At 36.7% G+C, this 18469-nt stretch overlaps 1 protein-coding gene across 3 annotated transcripts in view; it reads right to left on the reverse strand.

Annotated features, from left to right (window-relative positions):
• Window positions 1-18469, reverse strand: part of BRINP3 (BMP/retinoic acid inducible neural specific 3) — a 205158-nt gene that overhangs the window by 23631 nt on the left and 163058 nt on the right. The gene's annotated exons all lie outside the window — the stretch shown is intronic.

The following is an 18469-nucleotide window of genomic DNA, read 5'->3' on the forward strand; positions in this document are numbered from 1 at the left end:
CCTAGGCACAGCTACAGGTTGGGCAGAGAAGAGATTCAGAGCAGCCCTGCGGAGAAGGACGGGGGTGTTGGTTGATGAGAAAATGAACATGAGCAGGCAGTGTGCGCTTGCAGCCCAGAAAGCCAACCGTATCCTGGGCTGCATCAAAAGGTACATTTTAGCTTAAGGTGTCCCTGCCCATGGCAAGGGGGTTGGAACTAGATGGTCTTAAGGTCCTTTCCAACCCTAACGATTCTATGATTCTATGAAAGTAGTATCAGAGCCCATAGTTTGGTCCTTAACATGCATACTGAAGAAGATAGAGTTCACAAATATGGTTTTAAATAGCATTATTCTTCCATTAGGAAAAGGAAAAAAGATCTGATATCCTACTCAGGAAATTTTATTCATCTAAAGGAACTTTAGAAAATTTTCCTTTTTTTATTGGTAATTTTCTTTGTACTTGTATCTGTTTGATACATGCCAGACTGAGATTAAGTTTTTGTGTAGATGTATATGACTGCTGATGCAGAAGCCAAACTGAATCCTTTTCACTACAGATGCAGTTAAAATGAATGAAACTAGCGTGTTAGTATTTCACTAAAGGTAAGCATATACTGTTTTACAGATAACAGAAAAAAGGAATGAGAACCTAAGCAAATGAGAAATCGATCTTCCTGTGACTCATCAGGTCATAAATCATAAAATCTTTTTAAAAAGACTGTTAATGAAGGAAAATTTCATTTGATATAAAAAGTATCTTAATTTGGGTATTCATTATAAAGGAGAACCCATTCTTGTGTCATGAGATCAGTGGGTATCTTCTAGCTAATTCCAGCAGCCCATTAAATAAACTTCCTTTATGAGTGAAATATCATGACACATAACAACAATTCTAATTCCATCAGATTTTCAGCAGAATTTAGATAATTGCAGTTTTTGTCTTGTAATCTTAGGATGATAAACACATAACTTAAACACCCTTTTTTATTCAGAGTTGTTAATACACTATCCCTTCGCTATTGCTGTTCATGTTATTCAGGAGCTTGTGTGAAGATCCTATGAATGCTGCCACCAGTACCACTGACGCTCCGGGGCATTTCTTCAGGCTCAGACACAACACTGAAGTAATATGTGCTTGATCCTTAAAAGCATGTAGGCACTTTGTTCACACTATCGCCATGGCCTTGTGGCTATTTAATCCCATCACCATGAAGTACAGTAACAGCTGTGATGCTGGTACTCAGAGCACCAGAGTCCACTCGTCCACTGCCATCAGGCACAGGCATGCCCTTAACCTCTCCTCAGTCCACCTGGGCCACAGAAGTTAATATTCTGTTCCTGTATTCTGATGCTCAAGCAAATATTTACATCTCTTCCAATATTTGTATAACGACCCCAATGTCCCCTGAATAGCCTTCCAGTATTTTATATTCCTCATCCTCCTTGAAGAGTGAATTCCACAGAGGATGACTGAGTTTCTGTGTAGTGCATTTTCTTTTGTAAAACCATAGAAGCAGTTAAGGCTCCAGTCATCATGTACCTATTCAGAACTGCTGCGCTACAATAATCTACTTTTATGAGAGTTTGAAGATGAATATAGAATAACATAATACCCAGCTGTGCTGTTATGTGTAAAGCCATCCCATTAATCATACTCAGTTTTACTTTACGGCTTGAAAGTATGCAAAGTGCTACTGACATTCAGGTGCCTTAATACTGGCAGTTGCACACCTTAACTGCACTTTAAAAGCTATATTCTCAAGAAATAAACACTCAATCTTCTCCTTTCCTCCAGTGGAGATGTTAATTCAGCACCTTCTGATGTCAACAACATATGCAGAACAGCCTAAAAATCTAAGTAAGCAAATGAAACCTCAGGATACCAGCTTCCATACCTGAATATAAAGTGTTAACCACAGTAAGAAAAAAAAAATCAATTATTCTGTTTCTTAACAGATTATCTGAGCTGATTTAGCACCTGTATTTTTCCAAGAGGATACTGAACACAATTAAAAGTGAGTGGTTAACCTACATCATTGCGGGGAGCGGGAATGAGATTATTCTGGGTTCAAAAGAATGAATCCATGCTTGACAGATGTTCCATAAAGAAATAAAAAATTTATTAAGATCTGGGATAGCTTGCAGACATTAGAGTGCAAACAAGTAAACACTCAGCAATGCTCACTTCTTTCCCGAATCTGATAGCGTTGATGTGATGTTGGATTTAAACTGTGATCAAGCAACTAAGTTCAAATATAAAAAAGAATATGTTATAAGGTCAGGAAGAGTGGAAACTACTGTAACTAATCTGATAGTTGGTAACTCCAGTTTTCTACTTAATCATCAAGGCAATACCTCAGATGAGAACCAAGGGAGTACTGTGAAATAGAGCTTTTTCTTCAAGAGCAAGGAAAGTGCTATGACTCAGAGGAATTAAATTGTGATGCACCTTTCTAAAACAAAGCTTCTCACAGTGAAAAAGCAGAATTCAGAAGTCAGGACATTTTTATAAAATTCCTGGGGATGAATTTAAAAAACTTTTTTGTTCTTCTTGTTCAGAGGAAAAGTTTTGTGCATTTAATTTATGTGGACAAGAAATTTCTTTTGAAGGACAGTTACACAGTATTTTTGAAAAGGAAGTTCTGCAAATACTCAAATTTTATTCATTAAATTTCTGCAAATGTGTTAATATGATTTTATACGTGCAGAGTTCTATATTTTATATCATGATTATGATTAGGGATTATAATCTGGCAAATTTTGCAAGGTATTTCTATTTATGCTTACCACCAAGGCTAGACATTTAAACTAGGAATTACATAAAATTATGTGAATTTCACACACACAGAGTATTGGTTGCATTTCACTACTCTCTTTACACAAAGGGTGGAGAGGATATGGTGAATTCTCTTGCAAACTTTAAAGATTAAATAGATTAAAGGAGGATTTTTGTCAAATATATATATCACACATCTGCGAAAGTGTTGCAGAATGACTCTAAGAGCAGAACCATAGATGTGTGATGGCCCCCACAGGTAGGACCTGGGAGGAGAATGTGGAGGAAGCTGTGGGGGCTAACCAATACACACATACCACTCCTATATATGTGTGAACTGCGTCACAAATAAACTAGAAGTTGCTTATCACCCATATTGGGTTGGCCTGTCTGCTTCTCCTCGCCGCTTACAGTTGAGGACATTATGTCCTCAATTGTAACATCCTCAATTTCACAACTGCATGGCACCATTCATCTGAATTTGTCTATCGAAGTCTATAACCAAATGGCTGTCTACTATTCAGCAAAAACAAGAAACAGGCTCTAGAATCATTATTTGCCAAGATTCACAGATGCCTCCTGTAGAAAACTTCTTTATAGAGCTTCACTCCTCTACGTTAGGACACTAATCTATTCAGTACAGACAAATTTTGCCTTTCATAAACAGAGGGTCTATTTTTATCTTTGAAGTTCATCCAACCCCAAGTTGCAGCAACACTTAGAAGACAGATGTAGATATACTTTATAGACTTCCTTTTAAATATTCACCGATGGAAACCTGTTTTTCTACTGTTATCATTCAAAGCTGAGGATTCTAGGTTTTATAAACTTTTTCCCATCTCTTAATCCACAAGTAAAATGTTTCCTCTCCAATGCAATTGATGTTATATCGAAATGTGAATATACATAGATAGGCAGTTTATATATACAGCAGATGGTCAGCAAAAGAAATAAAAAATCACTTAATGTTGAAAATCTTCACTCGAGTAGCAAGGTTCATTAACATTTGGACTGGACTCAGCAAGCAGGAAAATGCTACTCAAGTGTTTTGCAAAGTACTGAGGGCTAAAATGGTATAGAAAGTCTGCATGTTGTCTTGGGATTCGCTGCATTGGTCTCTACTCAGAGCTTATTTAACTGAAGTTTTGTAGAGAAGCATTAGGGAAAACACTGTCAGCAGCTTAGCTATCCATTCCACAGTACCTTGCTCACATCTTGGGCATATTTGCCAAATATCTCATTTATATTTATACTGTATCTTAGCCATCACTCCAGGTATTACCTAAACCGGTAGTGCTTTCTGCAGATAATACATTAATGATCTATACAGATGGTAAGCTTTCAACTTGCATTAAAAAAATCATCAGTTATTGTTCCATTTTTTTTTCTCCAAAATTAAGGCGACTTTGTCCAAAAATGTGTAGAATACATTCACAGTTTCAAGGGCATGATGTCTTTTGGTTCTTTTACGGTCAATTCTAGGATTTCCTCTCAGCTATCAACCAAAAGTTTCTTAACTTTGGAAGAATAAAGAAAAATAAAAAGTAATAAAAAGTTAAGATAATAATCCTGATTTCAGATTCTATTGGGATATCACTGTTTAAAATAAAGAAAGAGAGTCTTAGGAAATACAATTAACACAGTCCGAGCAATATTGAAAGAGATTTCTAATTGCTGGTTTTTAGAAGGGTATGCATTTTGAAAAGTTAATTTCTTATTTTTTTAACACAAATACTTACAGATTAATTTTAATTGACGTAACAAATCCTGATTTTTGCTGCAGTTTTATGTAATGAGGAGAGGTTTGAATGCATATTGAAGCAGTTCCTGCGTCCTGGGTTCAGCTGTAGCAGTCATTTTTCTCTTTCTTAGTACATGGTGCAGTGCCGTGTCATTTGACTTTAGCCTGAGAACAACACTGGCAACACGCTGGTGCTTTTCGCTGTTGGTAAGTACTATCTACTCGAATCAAGGACTTTTATTCTCATGCTCTGCCAGTGAGGAGGGGCACAAGAAGCCAGGAGGAAGCAGAGACAGGACACCTGACCCAAACTAGCCAAAGGGGTATTCCATACCACAGCACGTCATGCCCAGTATATAAACTGGGGGCAGTTACCCAGAAGTGCTAGATCACTGCTCGGGTTAGGCTGGGTGTCGGTCGGTGGGTGGTGAACGGTTGTATTCTCTTCCCTTGTTACTTCCCTTATCATTATTATTATTGGTGGTAGCAGCAGTGGTTTTGTGTTATACCTTAGCTACTGGATTGTTCTTATCTCAGCTCGTGGGAGTTACATTCTTTTGATTCTCCTCCCCATCCCTCTGGGAGCAGGGGGAGGAAGAGGCTGGGGAGCAAGTGAGCAGCTGTGTCGTTCTGGGGCTGGGCTTAAACCACGACATTCCTGTTATATGGGTAGAACAGGAACTATTCATCTAAGAATCTGAATGACCAGGAAGTCAAATAAATAAAGGAAAATAAAAAATAAAAACCTCTGGTTTTCTCTTTCGCTAAAACCTGGAGAATATAAATTTTGTGGTAGATATGACATCAGCTTCAGAATGGGGGAGAAAAACTAGACTTTCTGTAAAGATTGCATTTATTTTTATAATTTCTTAAATTTTAATAAATCTATTTATTATTGAAAAATAAATACAGAAAAGGTGATTCTGGATAGAATTCAAAGGAGGGTTTAGTTTGGTTGGGTTCATCCTTAATATCTCAACAATTGAGAGAAGTCATCATTTGTCAAAGATAATAAAATAAAACCATGTTAGTAAATTAACAAATGTCACCTTCTGTTTGGAATGCCAACAATTTTTATTATTTCTGCTCCTTGCAATACTTTAGTAAGTCCTTTATTTTATACTTATCATCTACGGTTCCATATATGGGTGTCTAGAAAACTGATAATATTATGACTGGGATAATTTCCTGACAAATTAATTGGAATTAATACCTTCTGCAGCTGTGCTGTATCAGCTGCTACTTGGGGATTTTTTTTTTAAATGATCTATGGTTATCAATTTTAAACTATACCACTGATTGTATATTTTTAATATGCCTTAGAGTTCAAAAAAGCACACAATAGGTGGGTAAACTTCGTATGTTTTAAATCAGCATTTACCCTCAAACCATTTGAAATATATCATATGAGATCCCCGTATGTGATTTCTATTTCCACATCATCCTGTAAATAAAAGAACCTTCCTGTCATTTTCTCCAGTGAGGTGTGTGTTGAAGCCATAGAACACAGATCATAGAATCATAGAATAGCTAGGGTTGGAAAGGACCTTAAGATCATCTAGTTCCAACCGCCCTGCCATGGGCAGAGACATCTCACACTAAACCATCTCACTCAAGGCTTCGTCTAACCTGGCCTCGAACACTGCCAGGGATGCAGCATCCACAACTTCCCTGGCCAACCCATTCCAGTGCCTCACCACCCTAACAGGAAAGAACTTCCTCCTTATATCCAATCTAAACTTCCCCTGTTTAAGTTTTAACCCATTACCCCTGTCACTACAGTCCCTAATGAAGTGTCCCTCCCCAGCATCCCTATAGGCCCCCTTCAGATCCTGGAAGGCTGCTATGAGATCTCCACTCAGCCTTCTTTTCTCCAGGCTGAACAGCCCCAACTTTCTCAGCTTATCTTCATATGGGAGGTGCTCCAGACCCCTGATCAGATGCCTAAGCCATTTGACTTTCTGTTTGCCGTTGGTTGTTATGCAGTTGTAGGATATGGAGACAAGCACTAAACTCCAAAATACTGGTCAAACTGTGAATGTAGAAGAAGAAAACTTGATAGAAAGGCAACATTTTTTTTCATTTCATATGTTGCTTTCAGGCCCTGATCTCCTTCCGTTGTTGATGAAATAAACTTCATATACATTCTCTCAGCCTGATGCTTTTCTATTTCCTGCATGGAAAAAAAGACTTTAATTTTTTTTTTTTAAGTAATGTTATCAATAACACAAGTGCTTTGTACTTGTTCTCTGTGGTACATGTATGACACTTTTCTAAAAGAACGTAAATAGCAGGAAATTGCTGGGAAAAAAATACACAGACGTAGGTCGATGCCTTTTGTGTGATAAATCTTATGGAAAGTCTCAATAATAAATAATTGCTTTTTTTTATTTCAAGAACCATATAAAATAAACGACATAAGTTTATACATCAGTAAGAAAATGTGCTCTTCACAGGCTATAAGCATCCATGGCAGTTAATGATTGCAATGAAAATAATTATTCCTAATGAGCAACTTCTGCCACTCTTAAATTTTCTGCTCTCTTGTTTGGTAAGCAGTCTGAAAACAAATGATCCTATTCTAGGTACAAAAAACTTGGTCAACCTGAAAAAGAGTAGCAGACCCCATTCGTGAATTTTTTCTAACTCTAGGATTATCTAATAATCTGCTGCTTATCAAATACTTGGAATATCTTTTGTGGTAGAAAAAATATCCAAGTTGTATGCAGTTATATCAGAAACAAGGTTATACCTCACTAGATATTGCCACATACCAGACATAAGCTGAACTGAAAACTCTGGAGTTAGTGTTTGCTGGGGTCTGGGGTCTCTGACTGCAGCCGTTGAGCTACATTAAGTTCATAAAAAATTCTGTCAGGAATGTAAATGTTCTGACAACAGAAAATATGAGGTGAATGCCTCAACAAGAAAGCTTTTCCCTGGGTGACATCTGTCCACACAGCACATGTCACCACCACAACTGGCAACCTTGTTGATGCTCTCAGCCAAGAAGCCAAGGAATAAAACACTATGGATTTTATTATGTATCATGAACTTGCTATGATCCCTACCAGTGAAAGCTGAGACATGTTGGCAAGACAAGGCAGGCCTGGGCCTGCTACATATCCTGTCTGTCTGGGAGCACATCAGAGGGCTGTATGTGTGGCACTTCTCCGAAGTGCTCAATTTATTTAGAAACTGGGGAAGGCAGGAAGGGAGAAAGACAAAGGGAGGGGACTGTCAGTAGAGATGTTAAGTTTGCTACTTGGTATCCTTTGGGGTAAATGAACTGTACATTGTCTTCACCAATTTGTACATAGTTAAATGTGTAAAATACCAGTATTAAATTATTAATTTGAAAATACAATTTTTCTGAGAGATTTTCTGTTTCTAAAAATTAAATATAGTTGCATATATTTTTTTACTACTCTTTCCATATATTTTACCTTTGACAGCATCCATAGCAATTATTCACAAACTGAATTCTTATCTAGCAGTTCAATATCAGAAAAATTAAATGTCTCCCTACCCTTTACCTTTCAATATACACCTTATTCTTTCTAGTCATTTATTTTGCTCTTATCAAGAGCACATAAGAAAAGATAGAGTACATATTGCACCAAATATTAATGTATTTTTAGTTTATAAAAGACAGTAAATAAGAGAGAATGACTAACTTTGAATAACCTGGAAGCTGATACATGAGAGATATTTCTTTGTGTTGCAAATGGAAGAATAGCATAGTATGAAACAGCCATATCAAACTCTGAATAAGTCTTTTCATCATCATATACGTGCATTTTGATCAAATAGGAAATTTATTTCCAGAAGTATGTAATTTGGAAGTACTTAAGACACAACGGGACTAGTGCATTCTGCATGTTGGAAGCAAAGGATATATTGCTGGAAGCAGAGGGGAGATCTCAAAACAGTTTTCCAGTACTTTATGGGGCCTACAAGAAAGCTAGAGAGGGACTTTTTACAAGGGCATGTAGTAATGGGACAAGGAGGAATGGCTTTGAGCTGACAGAGGGGAGATTTAGATTAGACATTAGGAAATTAGGAAAAAGTTCTTCACTATTCTCCACACAAGGGTGATGAGACACTGGCACATGCTGCCCAGAGAAGTTGTAGCTGCCCCATCCCTGGCAGCGTTCAAGCCCAGGTTGGACGGAGCTTTGAGCATCCCGGTCTAGTGGAAGGTGTTCCTGCCTATGGCAGGGGGTTGGAACTAAATGGTCTTTAAGGCCCCTTCCAACCCAAACCATTCCATGATTTTATTATTCTGTGATTTCTTTTAAAGTAAAAAAGTAAACATGAGACAATGCAAACAATTTAGATTCTGTACTTTTCAAAACTTTTTTTTTTCAAAAAAAAGCTTGAAAACCTACCATCTGCAAGACTGAAACCATCCAATCTTCAAATTTATCTGCAGACAAAGCTATTATGCGTCTTTAACCTTCAGTGTCATGTCTCAGGTCATCACAGCTAATGTCTGGCAGTTGCTGTCCCCTTGGAAAGCTAGTATCTCACTTTCTGAGCGAGCTGATAGGGTAAACTGCATATGACTTAACACACATGAGAAATATAAGATGCTTATATGTGTCCATTTCTATGTCAAATATCTCATAGTTCTTTGACTTGTTTAATTCAGAATTTTTCCTGATTCAGAGCTTGAGAAGTTGGGTTTTTTTTCAGAGTGCTGTCAGACATCATCTGACAAGCAGAGACCTCTTTGTCAAAATGAGGCATCAGAGCGATGAAACATTTTGCCTGAAATATGGATATGTACAGCAATATCCTCCTACCCCCCATAAGTCCAACGTTTGCCTTCCCTTTTATTCTGCATTCATTTCAAAGCTTTCCTGTGCTTTGCATTAATACCAGCTTTCCACAGAGGAGATATGTTTTTACCTTACATAGGACAGACCAGAAAAACGTTTATGTTACAGCAATTCATCCCAGCCTGAGCTGAGAATGGGGCCCCACTGTGACATGTGCAGTACAAACACATACTGAGAGACAGTCTGTGTATTTCTTCAAAGAAATACAATAGACAAAAGACAGCAAGGGAGATGTGATATTGTCAGCCTATTGTCAGCCCTGTTGTACTATAGTGGGCACAGACACAGAGACTTTGGTGACTCCACACGGGAAGTCCGATGCTGGAGACTAACTTTCAAGGATCATTCATTCTTAGTTTTCTTCTGTTTTCCTTATAACTCATAGATGATAAAAGATATGTCCTTATGGTACGTTTTAGACTCTTCTGCATCAGAAAATTCAATGTTCAAATATGCTTTTATGATGCAGCTGAAATCTGAAAGATATTGCAACTTCTGGATTTGGGGGTAGCCTGAAGCCCTGGGTGCTCCAAGATGCAATATCTCTTTGTAGTGTCCTTGTCTGACCTCCGGATGCATTTGTGGTGTACATTATCATGATGCTTGAAGGTATCTTCTCACATGACGGCCATCATGTCACATGTCATGACAACAAAGACAGATCAGGCTAGGAGCAAACAGAAGATGCCAAGCTCAGAAATGTGTGCCAGGATCTATCCACATGTCAAGTAATAATTTTAAAGTGTAGGCTTGCAAGCCTTGTGAGTCACCGCAGTGTTGGATCTGATGTTGTTTCTACAAGTGATTCATGTGGATACATGACTAAGATATCTATAAATTTGGCCTGAGGGAAGGTCCTTTACAGCAGTTTGGTCACAGTAAAACCAAAAGGTCAAAAGCAAGCCCCTTAGTATTGTAGATCTGCGCTGGGGACTGAATGTGTTAAATACTGTATTTTAACAGCCAAAATCCTACTGCACCTTTTTCTTAATGTGCTCTTTTCTATTTTGATACCACATGGCTATTTAAAATAAAATGCTATTTTAAGCTACTTGTGTTTTATTGTCTTCAAATTTTCAGGTTCCAGTGCTCGTGACACCAAATTCATTACAAAATTTGCCTGGGGAAAAAAAAAAACAAAACAGAGTTTGGACATCTGTGTTGGAAACAGTGAGGAGTTTTGGAAGGTGGAAGGGACAGAGGCAATTTGTAGAGAAATAAAGATTAGCAGATCTAAAGGGAAAAAAAAAAAAGGATCTTCTAGGTACTGTTTCATGTAGGAGAAAAGGGAATTGAGGCCAACTTTCCACTTTTCAGAACTAGATTGTGTAGAGGAAATTGATCTTCCAAAGGAATATGTTTTTTCTGTTTGCATCACCTTGTTACTCTTAGAGCCCACAAGAAAGAGATGGACTCTAAAGTAGTCATTCTTCTTGAGTAAAATTATTTCCTTGAGTCATCTTCTGCTGTTGCACTTCTCAATACTGTCTCCTTTGCAGTGTTGCCTGAATATGCAGCAGTATTATATAGTATATATGGGCAATATGTGGAATGAAGTCACATTTCATGCCAATGTTTTGTCCTTTTAAAGTATACACTGTTTTCCAGTGCAACAGTACTCTTAATAATAGTGACTGAGTAATCAGATTTTAGTATTGCAAGTGTCAGAAGAAGGTGTAATGCAACATCGTGCAATATTAAATTAATATCATAATACTCTATTGGTATAACTCTTTTCATGTCAGATGATTCCTGCCAAGACAATCTTTTCAACAGTTTGCATCATGTTTCAAAATGTGAAGTATGATTATTAAAGCACCACTATTAGGGTACAGTTGCACTGATAAGTAGTCCATAGTTTAAAAGGACAAAACATTGTTATGGAAGATGTGACTTCATTCTATATATTGCACATATGGTACTTCCAGAGCATGGCAGCAGGCATACTCTTCCCCTGTGACATCAATATAACCTGTCTGCTAGTTTCACAGCACCTCATCATATGGTGAAATTACTTTGTTCCAGTGTTGCTGTTCATAAAAAAAAATCAAACGCAAAGTTGTGGGGAGGCTGGAAAAATGTTCATGTATAGCATATAATCAACAACAGTCCCTTAGGAGTATGTAATAAATTGCCGCAACATTAGGAAAACAAATCTCCTTGAGAGAAAACATATTACAAGGACAGATGCTAAGAGCATTCTACCCTATGTATATGCAGCTATAAAAAATATGTGTGAAAACACAGATATATACAAGAGTTTATCTTAGCTTGTCATTGCTACCAAACCTATTATTTTCAGGCCTGTATATCATATTTTTATGTCTGTCACGCTAGTTTTAAATTGCTCTAATCCCCAGTCCAATTAAAGGTGTCACCTCAAAGCGGATCATTTTATTTCCTTGGAGAAAAGATACAGACTTATTATTCAGTTTAGTAGAGCAAGCACTGCCAAAATGACCTTCCTTTTATCTCACATACTTTCATCTTATCCCCTTCCTTTTCTATGGCATGCAACTTTCAGATGTGCACCTTGGCATGTCAGATCAAATCAAACTTTATGCTATTGAGGCATTTCTTTACATTGAAACTTGCAAATTCATTTTTAACTCACCCATGCAATATTTTAATTGAAGCAGATCAAGACATTTTCTGGTATTTTTTTCTAATACAAAATAATGTGCAATCCAAGTATAATTTTCTTGTAATTTTTATTTCTTTTTTTTTTTAGAAACATCTCTATGATACCTTGTACTCTTTTAAAATAAGATGTTCTAAAACTAGAGAGACTATTTCTTGTTTGGAAGTATCATATACATTAGACACAGTCCATTCAGCTGAGCTTTTGCTGGTTTATGCTGTCTTTACATAACACAGTCTTCATCTGAACTCACTATTCACCTTCATTCTAGCAGTCTGCCAAGTGATGTATAGATTTTTTTCCATTGCATCTAATGCCACAGATGTGCTTTGATAAGAAAAAATTATCCTTGAGGTGTACTGTGAAACTTCCGTGTATTGAACTTAGTGGCTTCCTTGGTGGAAGACTTTATGGCTTACTAATTTAGTGCTCATTATTCAATTATACTTATAGCAAAGCACTCTAAATCAGCTGATAACCAACTCTGAGATGTAAGAAACCAATTCTGTGTAACACCCTGAGGGCATGGGATTTATCTAAACTATCTTTTTTGGAGTATTTCATTTTGAAGCATTCTAAAGAAAACAGGTTTCAAGGCCCCAGTATTCTGATGGACTGTGTTACAGATACTATAAAAAAGTGAGATATCTTAAATCTTTTTCCTGTATATGGACTGAAGAGAAGACTAAGATAAAAGACCCTTCTCTGAAATGTTTTTATAGTATTCAGGCCCTGTTGTGCTCATAGGGGATGTGAATTCTTTGTGAAATTCAGAAAGAACAGAAAAGCAAGAAAAAGCAAATTCATGGCTGTTCCTCCTGACTGTGGTGCATTCTGTGGGAAATTCCGGAACAAACCAGAATTCTTTCTGCAACTTTTTTGGGTGATGCAGCCATTCACTGCCTCTGGTAATGAACATCTTCTAGGTCTACATTATCTCCAGAGTATGTTTTTTTTAAAGAAAATCCTTTATGAAGATAAGGACATTCTTCAAACATAAAGCTGCTGAGAATGGGTTTCCTTTCAGAAAGATGGATTTTTATATGTTAATTAAAACATGTTTTGAAAGTTATTAAGTAGTTTTGTCTGTATTTGCCTTCATCTTGTGTTACCAGAATAAGAACCTTTTAAAAAGTGGCTAGACTATTGGTATAACCAACATCTTCACTGTAAATTGCATGGTAATATTAAATATCCAGTCTTTTTGAAAATTCAAACACTGACATTTTATTTAAGATTAAATGATTTTGTGTACAAGTGTTGTACCTTCGTCTTTTAAGATAATATTTTTTTTTACCCGAGTTGCTCATAATCTTCAGTTACAGTTTGTTCCACCAGACTTTTGTTTTGTTATTATGTCAAAGAAGATATAACTTTTTTCCATTTTCTTTTTTCCAAAGGCAACTTATTGTTGGCAACTTACTGTTGCTTTACATTACCTTTCTCATTTTAACATTTTTGTTTATATCTTTATTAAGTCACAAATTGTGCTGGTTAAATTTGACCTCAAGTGACACTTTTTCATTATGAAATGATACAAATAAGATTCATACATGCAGCAACACACTGTACTGGGTGCATTCACTCAATTGGATAACATTAGCCAAGGAACTAATTTGAATGACACAGAAAAGAATGAAAAGAGGTGCCAACCTGGCAATTCCAAATTAAGAACTGAAAGCTTTTCCCTGTCTTCAATGTTTTTCAGTAGTGTTTGGATATTAAATCCTATCACAGGAAATCATTACCATCCTTACAGAAAAATATTCTCCTCTGCAGCTCAATTTATATTTCTTTTATGCTCTTACGCATAGATATTCCAGTTTTCTCATTTTGGGTCCATAATTTGGGTGGATGAAAGTACCTGCTTATCTTCAGCTCAAGTTCATGACAGGTGTTTCACTGTCAGCAGTTCATAGGTAGGATCAGGTCTTCTGTTTCTGTGATTTTTCAGCTTCTAAGCATATAAACATTATGTTTGAAAAGAAATTTTACTGTTGTATTAGCCAAAACAGAAACAAGAACAAATTTTATTTTCCATAACACAATGCCAAATTTATAACCACAACTTTGCTTGCTGCTTTACTTCTTCCCACTGCCATGTGTGATTTATGGTGTCCTATATGGACACCTGTATTCAGTAAAATCAGTATTTCTTTATTCCCTCTACGTATTTTGTCTTTGAAAAAATTAGAAGATTCAATCCAAAGGTGATCTTAATGTGAAATAATGCGCACACAGGTATCACCTTTCAGAGCAGGTGAGAATCACAATGCTCAGTCTAAACTGTGAGAAAGACTGCCCTTTGCTGCTTGGAATAGAACATCGCATTTTCACTTCATTTGAGAAAGAGGCTGCTGGAATCAAGAACTTGGACTAAGTTAATGACTATGCCAGTCTTTTCCTCAAAGTATATATACTAGACCACAGATACCATACACAAACTGCTTCCAAAGATCAACAATTGTTCCTTACAACTTATGGCCCTACTACAGAAATATGCATGATGAGGTACAGCATATATATGGCTTTACACCCCAATTCCTATAAAGCAAAATATCTTGTGCTTCTAGGACTGTTTCAACAACCCTCCTATATACATTTTTCAACACCTACCTATTCCCACAAAGCAAAATGTATTGTGGCACTAGTAGTTTTTCAATAACCTTCCTATATAAAAACTGCAGCAAGATCTGGCCATCCAGTGGAGTAACCACTGCTGCATGTGGTGGGCTCTGGCCAAGCAAGCAATGAATGAGTATATGATACTGCAAGTTTTTAAGGTTGATGTGTCAACTCAGTGAGAACATATTAGTAATAATCATTTGAGCCTTTTGAAGCTGCAGAGCCTCAAATTAATTCATGGAGGCAGCAGCTCACTTGGTAGATTACTCCACAGACAATCAAGATTCTTTCTCAGACTGCTTTTTTTTTTCTCTTGTTTTTCTCTTTATCTGTTGACATTGAATGGTTTCTCATTCCACCCGTATATGCAACATGGGAACATATTATTGCCATAGCAAATTCCGTGCTCCTTGTTGATTTTGAATTTTCAGTCAGTATTTTTCTTTGAGGTCAACCAGTAAAAACTTCACTGATTACAGAAAATGTATTGATTAATTCAGGTTTAAGTTTAAAATTCATATTATTTTTAAACATTACACTCACCATTACTGTAATAGTTTATAATGGAAATCTACAGACTTTTGGTGTTTCTTGGCATGATTTGACTTTCAGGAAAAGGAACAACGGTTTGTTTCATGTTAATGAAAGAAACCTTAAAATCTGGAAAGAACATCTGGAACTTGAAAAGATTTGCAATGAACAGAATAAAATAAAAATAGTAATACTGTTCCCATCCACAGTGTATAGAAAAGTGCTGCAGTAAATAAGACATTGTACTGACTGCTAGTGCAGACTGAAAGCAAACTATTTATACATTATTCTAGCTGAAGAATATAAGCTGTGTTTAAAACGAGACACGGGAACGTAGTTTCTTTAACTCACATGCCAATTGACTCTTTTCTACTATGAACAATGATGTTAGGAGAGGATTCAATGGTACTTTGGTTCAAGGAATAGAAAATCGAAATATAAATATAATTTTGCTTTATGATTATTAAGTGGCTTGGTTCTTTGGGAAATATGGAAGAAATTGCAAGCAATTCTGTCTAATCGATTAACTGAATCTCATTTAGAAACAATCAAGCAACAATTGGTTTCATATTCAGTAACAAAATTTTGAGTCCAGAAAAAAGAGACAGGTATTTTCCTTAATTATTTATAAGCTTGACCATATGTAGGAGCTCCTTCAAGTGTGAAAACTGTTTCTGGCATACTACATAGTTAAATCCCTATAAAATACAGACAGTTTTAATGAATTACATTAAACTTTAAGAACAAACCTCTCAACTTCATGAAAGAGAAAACTAGCTGTCACTTTCAACATATTCCTTTACAAATCCTTTGTATATACCTTCTACTGCCTCGTGAAATACAATGTAAAATTAAACATTAGCACAATTACTTTGTTTTTACTAACTGCCAGCATCATGACCTTTAGTAAAAACTGAAGCATTGGCTCTTTAATCTGTATCTGAAAAGACAAATGCCCATAAAATACAATTTAAAATAGTATTTATATCTCCATTAACTCAGTCTAATTTCTCTTTCCATAATAAAATTTGCCCTTAGCTATCAATAGCAGAGCTCAAACACTGATCTGAAGGAGTTGTTTGGAAAGCCTTTGGAAAGGGTTACATTTTGTTCCAATTCCCCCTTCTCATTTCTTTGGCACCTAGAATATCATTAGCACACGAATCAGTGATTTTTGCTTTTATTTTCATCTTCCCTTAAACATAATTTTAGTACTTGATGTTGGTTTTCTTATTCCATGCACTTTCTGCTGAAATGTCTGGTTTTACAACCTGAGCAATAATTCATGTTTCTCCATTGCATTACTCAGGTATTCATTCCCTATTGCATTACCCACTACTCATTTCATGCTTACCTGTTAGCAGTTCTGTACCAAAAAAAACAAACAGCGCCTTGTTTGGATTAGGTATACTGTTATCATGAGAAGTACCTGGATATTATTCTATCAATACTTGTGTTTCCTTTCTTCTCACTATGTCTCATCACCACTGAGATTCTTTTCCTGTATCCATTCCTATATTTATCGGATTTTAATTTTTTTTAAGCAGGTTTAGAAATCAAACCAGTGTCTGTTGAACTTTCCCCTCACTTCTCAGTTTAAAGCTCTTCTTATTAGCTGTAAAAACCTTGATGTAAGAAGAAAATTTATCCATATAGTCAGATGTAATCCAGCCCTTGAAAATGTTCTATTTCAGCTAATGCATTCTACGGGCTAAGTATTCCCAAACCTGCCTTTAGCACTGATCTGTGAGCCATCTATTTATCATCATTATGTCATCATATGTACAATCTCTCTTGCAGTGACTAGAAAAAAATTCAGGGCAGTCACTAAAATGGGACATATTTACCTTAAAACTAAGTCATGACATTCCTAAGTTAGAGATGTATTGCAAAATCAAGCTGTTATGAAAGTTTAGTACAGCTCCCTGTAAAACAGGCAAACTCATTGCTAGTAAAACTTATTATCATAAAATGATAGCATCATAGAACACCAGGTTGAAGGGTCATCTAGTCCAACTTTTCTTGGCAAAAGCACAGTCTAGAGAGTACTCTGTCCAGCTGATCTTAAAATTGTGCAAAGTTCCAACACTTCCTTGGAGAGATTATTACAATGGCTGCTTATTCTCATTGTGAAAATTTTAACTCACGTCCTTCCAGGGAGTAACCTGTACCCATTATCCCTCGTCTTTTCCATGTGACTCCTTGTAAAAAGGAACATGGTGGTAAGGTCTTCCCTAAACCTTCTTCTCTGTAGGCTGAACAAACTCTGTTCTGTCAGCTTTTCCTCATATGGCAAGTTTCACAGTCCTTTGGTCATCTTTGTGGCCATTTTCTGGACCCTCTCCAGCCTGTTGACATCTTTTTCGTGCAGCACCACATCTTTTTATTAATAAATAAACTCACAAGTTTATTTGTTAAAAGAAGTGTATCCTTCAGAGAAAAATAAAGGTGTGCTTTGATCGATCATTTCAACTCATCTTTGCTTTTTATACCTCTATTCATTTGGATTCTATCACTGCCACTTCAGATAACAACCAAAGATTGCCCCGAAACCTTACAGTGGTAATTTTGGAAGATCTGATTATATTAAATTTTGAGAGGGGAAAAATTATGTTAATTTGGTTGTGTTTCTTGTGTTTTTTAAAACTCAGTTCCTGCTGAAGTCTTTCATAGAATCATAGAATAATTAGGGTTGGAAAGGACCTTAAGATCATCTAGTTCCAACCCCCCTGCTGTGGGCAGGGACATCTTACACTAAATCATCTCACCCAAGGCTTCGTCCAACCTGGTCTTGAACACTGCCGGGGATGGAGCATTCACAACCTCCCTTGGCAACCCGTTCCAGTGCCTCACCACCCTAACAAGAAGGAATTTCCTTCTTATATCCAATCTAAACTTCCCCTGTTTAAGTTTTAACCTGTTACCCCTTGTCCTATCACTACAGTCCCTAATGAAGAGACCCTCACCAGCATCCCTATAGGCCCCCTTCAGATACTGGAAGGCTGCTATGAGGTCTCCATGCAACCTTCTCTTCTCCAGGCTGAACAGCCCCAACTTTCTCAGCCTGTCTTCATACAGGAGGCGCTCCAGTCCCCTGATCATCCTCGTGACCCTCCTCTGGACTTGTTCCAACAGTTCCATATCCTTTTTATGTTGAGGACACCAGAACTGCACAGAATACTCCAGGTGAGGTCTCACAAGTGTTGAATCATCTCTACTAGAATGCTCATTTAAGTCACGTCCAAGAAACACAGGACAAAATTTTGAAGTACTGCAGTGACTATATAATTTTTCTTAGTGGAGTGTTTTCGAATTTTCACCCAAGTGGA

This window comes from Pezoporus occidentalis, unplaced genomic scaffold, assembly GCF_034315485.1.
Source record: "Pezoporus occidentalis ecotype Australia unplaced genomic scaffold, CSIRO_AGI_Poc_V1 ctg95, whole genome shotgun sequence".
NCBI classification, from domain to species: Eukaryota; Metazoa; Chordata; class Aves; order Psittaciformes; family Psittacidae; genus Pezoporus; species Pezoporus occidentalis.